The sequence below is a fragment of the Nicotiana tomentosiformis genome, chromosome 12 (assembly GCF_000390325.3).
Source record: "Nicotiana tomentosiformis chromosome 12, ASM39032v3, whole genome shotgun sequence".
Classification (NCBI taxonomy): Eukaryota; Viridiplantae; Streptophyta; class Magnoliopsida; order Solanales; family Solanaceae; genus Nicotiana; species Nicotiana tomentosiformis.
The window spans coordinates 37601396-37611878 of NC_090823.1; positions in this window are offsets into that span (position 1 = coordinate 37601396).

Below are 10483 nucleotides of genomic sequence, written 5' to 3' on the forward strand. Positions count from 1 at the left end.
ATGATTTAAATTAGAATATCATGGGGAAGCTTGGTGTTTAGGGGCAAAGTTGTGAAATATTGAACACAGCTTTTGGGTCTTCGAAGTACTGAGATGCTCACATGCTTAACTATCAACAAGCTTGTGCATTACCGTTTACTAGTACCTTATGTATTTTCTCTTGAAAGAATTGCTGACTGCTGGAAGCACGATACTCCACACTAACCAGAAGCTAATAACGTTTACAGACAAGACATCCCAGCTCATCAAGTTATGTGATATAGCAGTGTAGATGCATCCAATTTATCAGTTTTGCATTTTGGCTCCAACAATTTGCATTTATTTCACTGGAAATAGTGAGCCACTAAAGAGTTTCTGGCTTACTTCTTTCTCTTTTCGGCACAGGAATTGACCTATTAATTGCAACTAATCGTTTGCAAGAATTCCAGCAAGCAACTTTCAAGTGTAAAGAGTAATGAGTTTTTGGAGAAAGCTAGAGTTATTCTTTATTGATCGGGATCACTTTAGTTATCATAATTCTCGTCCAAACAACCACGATAATTTACTAGACGTATTCCCCCAACGACGCTAGCTGGCACAATTTTACCACTCACTATAACCACGTCAAGGTTTTATTATTCCTAAACTCACATTTAAACCCGCCATATTGATTTCTCACATACTGTAGGAGTGATGTCATTCCGCAACTACCTAAATATGCACTCTTTTCCAAATAATACATAATAAATAGACACAACTAATTGATGACCGCTTAATTAACAAAAGTAAATACGTCGTTGAACAAGTAGAGAAATTCAAAGGCTCAACTATATAAAAACGTAACAAAAATTCATCCTCCAAAAGGCTCAATCAAAATTTGGATAAGAAGTTTAGCTATGCATGCTAGTAGATGTAAAATAACAATACTAGAATTCATAACCAACAATGAGAACAGGAAGAAAAGGGTAAAAGAACTCGTACAAGAATTCTCTGCATTGCTTCGTGTGTGTTCTTAGCCTCCAAAAGTATTGCGTACCCCTCAAAAACTGTTTGAAAATGTATTTACATGGTGTAGGGTTGGCTCGTGATCTCCTTTGCCAAACCAAATTCAGAACAGCCTTTCCAAGCTTGCTTGTGCGCTCTCTCGCTTCGCGCGAGGGTGCACGAGCTCCTTAGCTTCTCATTTTTTTTTCTTTGCTTCGTGCACTCGCCGTGCTTTCTTCCTTCACTTTACTATTTTTTCGCACAATAGTTCCTCCCTTAGCTCGTTCACTTTTATGTTGTGCACGAACTTGCACAAGCTATCAACTTCTTTCTTTCTTTACATCATTTCTCTCAATTTCTTGTTGACTTCACTTCTTTTGCTCAACGATTCATCCATCTTACTCTTAGAGAAAACATGTAGTGAGCATAATTCAATATAAAAACTCATGTAACCTGCCACAATCACACAAGTTATAAGATGAAAATACACCCCAAAAATATATAAGTTTTATTATTTATCTGTACTACACAATTAAACTCTTGCTCGTTAACTTTTAAAATCAAGCCCATTGGCAAGAAACACATTTTATTAAAAACTACTCAAGCATCACACCAATGACAAGAGTTCATACTAACACTTAGAACCCAACATAAGAACTATTGACATTTTTCTTCAATATTAGACCAATACCAAGACTATTTAAAATATTTGTGTAGCTTCTTCTAACATCCTAACCTCAAAAGATGGCTCCAATACATTCCTCTCTATGACTCGCTTCTAATGCCAACCCAAGCAATAAAGACTTTACTAATTCTTGCAAATCATGTGCTCTCGCTGTTGATACTCAATTTTGCCCTCATGATTTCTATTTAGCCTTTGTGGGTTGATATATTCTAAAATATATTTTTATATATTTTTAAAGTGTTATTTATAGGATATTTCCCTGCATTATTACTCCATGACATGTTTTAAGTATCAATTTATTATCGTCATGGCATTTTTCTAAATTATCATTATGGATGTTTTGTGCAAGTATTTTTATTTTATATTACAAGCATTTTTAGTTGACTCTAGCATTTATATTTGATAAATAGTTTATTCATTATTTTTTCTAAAATTATTTATCAGTGACCAGTTAGCCAAACGTGGCATTTATATTTTTATATTATGTTAGGCATATTTTATGACATTTTATATCATTTCATATAATTGTATTTGCATTTTTATATCATTTATATATTATTTGCAGTAATAGCCTATATTTTTACAATAATCATATTTATTATGCTATTTAGGTCAAAGTAGAATTTTCATATATTTTACAAGTATAATCTACTATTTTAAAATGTTTAATTTCATAAATAGTATTTTTATACATTTATTAGTTATTTATATTGTAGATTTTAAATTAATTTTGTAGATTTTAAAAAAATAAATCAGCCAAAATTAGGCTAAAATCGGACCAAAAAGGCTCAAAGCACCTGGCCCAACATTGTTGAGCCCAACCAGATGACCCAACCCACTAAACCTATCCAAACCTGGTCTATACCCGATACACCCGACCCAACGCCTTTTTTAATCTCAGTCGTTGATCTTTTGAGATCAACGACTTACAACATTTCCCCCTCTTTTATCTCACCAGACCCCAAACCCTAATCTTATTCACCCGCTCATAGCCGCCCTCACATACTCCTATCTCTCTCAAAGACTAAACCCTAGCCGACTCTGATGATTTTCCCCTCGCCCATTTCCTTATACGCGTTCATACGCGGTCTCACTTGCCTTATTTCCTCTTACTCATTCAGTTATGGTAACTTCGTTACCAATCCCTCTATGGCAAGTGTGATTCTCCTAAATCGGGTAGATATAGTCTCCTTACGATCTTGGCTTTATACATCCGGGAAGAGAGAATATCTTCCTCTTCTTGCATATCTCCGTTGATTTCTTCGTGATTAGGACTTGTGTGCGATTTTCCCTAGATCTGATTCCGACTAGGTTTGCATGGTCTTGATTCTTTTTTTATTTGTTCGTCTGATGATGGTACTGTATAAACCCTTCCTTATCCTCTTAGAGGCGGACTTAGGTCACTCGTATTCTCACACTCATACTCGCACTTATTGTTCTATATTCTGTGGTTATACTATTGTTCGATTAATTTGTGGTCGGCTAAAATCCAAGTCCACCAGGTACTGATTCTTTAGACCTTTCCTAGCATAATCACTGTTCGGGATCCCAAGAGGTCCTCGTGAACTCTGACTTGCCGGAATTCAAGGTTCTGGAGATACTATTGGTGCTCTTTTAAATTTTCACTACCCGTTTTTGTTACCATCTTGATTGGTTAGTCTCTTAGCCATTTTATTTTACTCTTGTCTGATTAATTGTGAAATATACTGTGATTGGTATTTCAATTGTGTTCTTGTCTTAATTTTTATAGTCAAAGTATACTCATAGAAAATCTTTGCCACTGTCTCACATCATGAAGTTCAATTGCTGATGTTATTATTAAAATCGTGACTATGCTCAATGTCTATTTATACAATTAGACTTAGCTAGTCGACTTGGATAGGAATATTGTTCGAATTTGGTGTTTAGCTTGTCACTTTTGGTGACTGTCCTGCTATAGTTTGCTAGTTTTGCTACTAAGGAATGATTCAAATTGGTTAGAATCGATTGAGTGTGGATTGCATATATGGATTATAGATGCATCTTACTTGCTATGTAATAAGAAACTCCACATGTGTTCTTTCACTCTTGGGGAATGTGACCGGCGCTCAACCGATATATCTCATTCATGCAAGCCTACTCGATGCCTTCTACCCGATCAAGTGAAGATGAATATCATGAATTAGAAAATAAGAGGATGACATATACAACACCAATTTTTTTACCATTAGTTACTTCATTATAAATTCCCAAAATACATTACACATTCGTAGTTTTAGAAGTGGAAGCATGTGTTACAAGTACAACATTGCAAGTTTGACTTACCCAAAACAAAATACAACCTACAATATGTCTACAGTGCCTCTAATTGATACAAAGACGTAATATGATGGTGCTGGCAACAAGGCCCCAGCTATACCTCAAAACACTATACATAAGGAACAAAAGACGCAAGACCCCGATATGAAGTGGGGCTCACCAAGTCAGCTGAGAAGAGGGTCTACCGTTATCACTGATCGATGCTGCATGTTGTGGAATTACCTGCATCCATTAAATATGTAGTGCCACCGGCAAAAGGGACGTTAGTACATATGAAATAGTACTGGTATGTAAGACTAAACACCCTCTCAATAAATCGAGTAACAGTACAAAGAGAAAGAAACATGGAATCAATGGGAGCCTCAAACAATATTAAAGCATCAATTTAAGATAAAGATAAAAATTTTAAGTAAATATAAATATTTTTAAGTTGGGAGATCTTTAGTACCGATACACCACCGTAATTTTAGCACGGAGTCCGATCTCGGCCCGATCGGCTAAGCCATCTTACCCCAAGACATTCAATCACAACACCACCATGTGCGCGGCATGGCGTCCTATCTCGGACCTATCGACTATCTCACCACAATGCAGTGTGGGTCGACATCACCTTCCGCTATCAATCATCTCATCCCAATTAAGAAAAATAATCTCAACACAGCAATCTCATCCGAATAATCTCAACACATCAATACGAGGATTTACCCCTCAATCACTTCTATACTAGCACGTGTAATTTTGGGGTTAGGTTATTTTAACCTACCCTTGCTCGGTGACTACTGATACTCCCAAAATATTTATTCATTTCATAATCTTTCACGCATCCTTTCATTTCATTGGCATCGTTGGCTACAAGTGAAATTTTTATTCTTAGCAAGATGGCCACATTTTATACCACATACTAACTTCTTTCACTTTCAAGCATTTATCAACAATAAGAACATTTGAAATCAAGACTTTAAGTATGTACAAGGGCAATAGGATTCTTAAGCACATAGAGTTTTGCTTCCAAAATTAGGCCTAATAAACTTGCAATTGAAACATGATTCTAAATCATAATATTTTGATACATTGGTCATACTTGAATACATTTTCGAAGGACAACATAATATGATAGGGGCAATTGGAATACATTTTGAGTATATGTCTTTTGACACCAAGCTTATTTGGAATAATTGAATTTATTAGGAATGACTCAGAACATGAGAAATAAGAACTTGGGCCAATCACACTTGAAACTTACGAGAACACCATGGAATTTGACTCTACAAGAGAAGTTTAGCCAACATACCTCACTTGAGCTTTTCTTAGATTACTACAACGTTCCAAAACTTCTAGCGACTCCAATCAACTAGAGATATGACAAAGATGAACCTTAATTAGTAAGAGATTCACGGGTTCATCTCATTTAGGTATTTTATCAAGCACTACGTGTGCAATTCGACTACAAGGTTTCTATGGTAGATTTATTTCATCCCATAACCCCTCGTTCACCCATTTTAATTCAACAACCTTTCCACCATCCTTGTTGGTACATGCATGCATAATGAACAACTCCCACACCCAAGAATCATACTTCTCATTACCTACTTTTAGACCAATTTTAAAATTGAAGGCTAGGGACTAGAACATTACCTCTTAGATGAAGATTTTGTGAGTTCCTCCCTTGAATTACAAAAGTTTGAGCAAGAATTTGAAGTATGGAGATGTTAGTTCCCTTCCTTCTCTCTCTATCTTCCTTCCCCTCTTTCTAAAATACCAGATTTTTTGCTCCAAAATGACCCCCTTATGTCTTTTAATAAAATGGGGTCGGGTTATAAAAATAGAAAATGCACTCTCCGAACTCAACTCTGCGGTCGCAGAGTGTACTGCAGAACAGGTATGTGGTCCTCATAAGGGACCGCAAATTCATCCTCCAAAACTGGGCTTGTCGGGTTAGGTCTACGGCGGGTTTGCAGTCCGTAGACCAGTTATGTGGCCGCAAAATGGACCGCAGAATTACCCTTCAAAATTTCTTATGCTGAATCTGCGATGGAAGTGCGGCCCGAGAAATTATTATGCGGTCGCATAATTGACCGCAATTTATTTTATGTGTTGTTCATGCCTCAGTTCTGTGGTATTTATAGTTTCTTGGGACTTGATTCCTCCTTGTTGATGATGAACTCGCCTGTAGACCTTTAGCCGCTTGTTTATGTGAAATTTTTGTCCATTAGGACTTGATTTTCTTGTTTGAATTAATTACAAGCATGATAGGGTGTAGTACACGTTGCCTACTTTACCACTTGTGCTATTTGGTTTGAAATCCCCATCCTCACCTTTTTGTTTGAACGATTAATTGTTAAAATACACATTAGCACGTGCATCTAGAAGGTCTGCCCCTAAGGGTGTATTCCAGTTTAACCTAGCCCTCTAAATTCGTCATGAGTATGGTTTGGGTGAGTTTTGCCTTTGCGATCAGTCGAGTATCACACTCAACATGGCCTTTTCAGTGCGGTTGTGTTATTGGTGCAATCTATGGGCCTCGTCTATTTTCTAGGAAATTTTGAAGGCCTAGATATACTTGGGTTTACACTGTATCTAGTTGTTATATCACTGGGCCAGTGGCCAGTGTTTTCTTTATCTCAATCTGATTGGGCTTGTAATAATAACGCTTGTAAAAATAGTTATAGGGCTATAGGATGTTGTGGGTCGGGTATTTCATCTCTTAGAGAGCATGCCTATAGGAATTTTTTATGTTGAGGGTAGAAAACATGGCTTTAGGTTTTAAATTCCTATGTACTATTTGCCAATAGAGAACATGCCTATAGGTCTTGTATTCTTACATGTTGCCTGTTAAATAGGAGTTATGCCTATAGGATTTATATCTCACATAGAAATCATGAATCTAGGACTTTAACTAACGAGAAAAGGACATTGCTTGCATAATTTGCCTGATATGTAATAATTTGATGATGTCACTTAGCCAACATGCCTATAGGATCTGTTATATGACAAATCGCACAACACTGTTTAGATATCATGCTCATACTTAGAAATCATGCCTATAGGACCTACTATATACTAATTTGCTTGACTATTTGCACCACTGCACTTAGAGATCATGTTCTTAGGGTGTTACACCTAGAAATTGTGCCATATAGGATTATAAACAATGACTTATGCTACCTGATCACCTCATAACTTAAACAATCTAAGACTTAAATCACATAGAGATCCTGCTTATAAGGTCTGATAACGAAGTTTGCTACGATATCCACGTAGAAATTATGTGTATAGACTTAACACTTAATTGGTTCATGCCCCTTCATTGTCATAACTGGCCGCTTATAATTTTAACTTGAAATCATGTTTTAGGTCCAAATCAACTGGTATACCTTCACAATTAGAAAACATGCTCATATGACAATTCGTTGAACCAGTCTTTAATTATGCTGCTTCTTCAAAAATCAGTTCAATTAGCAACAACTTTGCACGTATATGAGTGTATCTGAGGAGGTAAATGTGAGCCTTTTTATACTACTTGTGATTCTTTGAAATCTTACTTGTTTAAATTGTTTAGCGCTCTAACTTTTTAATTTTGAGCAACCCTAGGATAAGTCTAGAGCCACCCTTATAGTGTCTGACACCTTCTGGACAATAGGCATGGGACGATAGGCACATATAGGGGACGATTTAGAATTGAATTAGTGCGCTTTAGGTAAACAACTTAAAGATAGTAATCAGGTAGCTGGAGATGATAGCCTGTTCTCCCTCAATAATATGAGCAAACATTGCACCTAAAATTGTGAAGTATTATTTATGTTGCACGGGGTGATCCTTTAGGCTTAAAAATTTAGGACCCCACTACTGCCTAATTATTCATGTCTGTTATACCTATGGCTATCAGTTGGTACTTAGGATTTATAAAGTAGCTCTAAGATCGAAACTTTTTGTAAGTGCAAGGTTTTGTTAGTCAATGAAATTTCGTCTTTGTATTATCTTTATGATTTTTCTTCTTCAAATCTAGTGGATTATTAGCTATATCCTGCCATATTGCTTCACTTAGAATAATTAATGACATATTTAACCGTTCACTCGCGTAGCTTAATAGTAATAAATTTATATGCTCACTTAGCATAATCTACTTAAAAGATTAATATTTGCCACATATTTTAAAATTCAGTCAGGAACCACATTTGTGGACCTTGAAGAGTGTTTAACACCTTCTTTTCGAGGTAACTTGACCCCTTACCCGATCTTTGATGACGTAGACTAGTTAAATCAGAGTTATACGCAAATAGGTGTCCTAACGCACCTTAAAAGCGTTAGGTGGCGACTCTTCTCTTTTAATACCCATTTAAAATAGTTGTCACATGTCGTAACCCGCTTTTACGAGAAAATGGGGTGCGGCACTCACCAACAACCACAGAGAGTAACTAGTTCGCACACTCAAAAATAAAATCGAGTGTACTTTAAGGACTTGCATATCAAAAGAATTCGCTAACCCTCACAAAGAATCTCACATGCCACCCCAACTTCGTACTATAAGATTGCCCGTAGTGTAAGTCCTTACTAATTTTAAGCTCATAAAGTCTATGATCAAGTAGGACTTTAAGGGTTGTAATATAGGCTAAGGGACAGTTAGGATATGTTTGGGAATTAATGACTCACTCTAAGCACTTTAATACACAACAATTTAGCTTTTAAGCACATACTCTTCATGACGAACTTATCGCTACAAAACCGTACATAATTATCTCATTGTCTTTAAGCACATCTACATAATCATTAGCCCGGATCAATGAAGTTGATGTGTATTTTCTTATTTTTAGTGTTTTTGCATTTTTTTTCCCCGCCCTCCATAAGTTGGTATTTTCGGCCAGTGGCTCTTTCAATACATATGTGTACCTTTTGGCCTTTTTATGGTTCCGCTCAAAGGTTACCCTATCTCTTTCCTTATTCTTCTAGCTACTTAAGTGCTTTCAAAAATAAAGGTTCAATAACATTTGATTAAGAACAAAGGAGATTTGACTTGTAATGTGGATTCCAAAGAAAAGGTTTATAGGCTCAAATGAGCCAACTAAGGATAATTTTATCAGTGATAGGCATGTAGCCCAAAGGTAAATCAAATGATCGCCTATGTTACTTTCTAGACTCAGAAGACTTATTTATTTTGCATCGACTAACACACGGGCAAGTTCTAGACTAGCAAGAGATGGCACAGAGCACAACCAAAGATTTCACCTCACACAATGCATGTAACTCACTCTGGACGACTCAAACCCGATTCTCAAGTTAAGCTAACTAGACCATGTCATCATATTAATTTAACACATAGAAAGTACATAACAAGAGTCGAAAGATGAGCTCAAGCATCAAAAGAAAGTCATATATATTCTCCTGCAGATTGATGGATAGTCCAAGAAAGCTATCCAAATCTTAGAGAAAATGTTGAGAGCATGTGCCATTGACTCTAGAGGTCATTAGGATGCTAATTTATCATTAGAAGATTTTATCTACAATAATAGTTAGTACATAGGGGTGCCATTTAAGGCATTATACGGTTGTTGGTGTCATTCTTTATTTGGTTGGTTTGAGTCGATTGAGGTGAAGCTATTGGATCTAGAGTTGGTACATCAGACCTTAAAGAAGGTCAAGGTGATCAAGGATCGGCTTTGGACAATATAAAGTAGGAAAAAGCCTTATACCGACGTGTAGAGGCGTGACCTTGTGTTCATGCAGGAGATCATATGTTACTCACGTTTTCACCTATGAGAGGTTTGACAAGGTTCAAGAAGAAATGAAAGTATATTCCAAGTTATGTTGGACCGTATGAGATATTAAAGCAGGTTGGTGTGTGATCACGCCCAACTCTAGTCCTAAAAAGGATAAGTGGTCGCTGCAAATATAATCCGGTTTAAAAGTCCGAAGTCGAATCCCACAGAGAACTAAGGCTTAGCTATAGCTTTTTAATATCACTAAGAAGACAAGTTTGAACAATTTTCTAAATTATAAAGATTGAGATTTATATTTCTAACGAATTAACTAGCAAATACTAGAAAGCAGTAAAATTATCAACTAACGAGACAAATGGTTGGAGTCTAAATTAAGGAGGTCTAGAGTTATGATTTTTCTAATTGTCGGAATCCTTCCAGCTATGTTCCCAACAATTTCGCCGATGTATTCTCTACTGATCGTGAGCACTTAAGGTGCCATAATTCTCTCTCGAGCAACTACAACAATTTACTAGACATATTCTCTCGAACTATGCTAGTTGGCTTCATCGAACCGCTCACTATGATCACGTCAAGGCTTTGTTATTTCTAAACCTACCTTTAACCCCACTGTATTGATTTCTCACATACGTTAGGAGTGACGTTATTCAACAACCACCTAAATATGTATCCTTTCTCAAGCAACACATAATAAATAGGTACAGTCAATCGATGGCCATTCAATCAACTGAAATAAATACGTAGTTGAACAAATAGATAAATTCAAAGGCTAAATTATATTAAAACATAACAAGAATTCATCCTACAAAAGGTTCCATCAAAA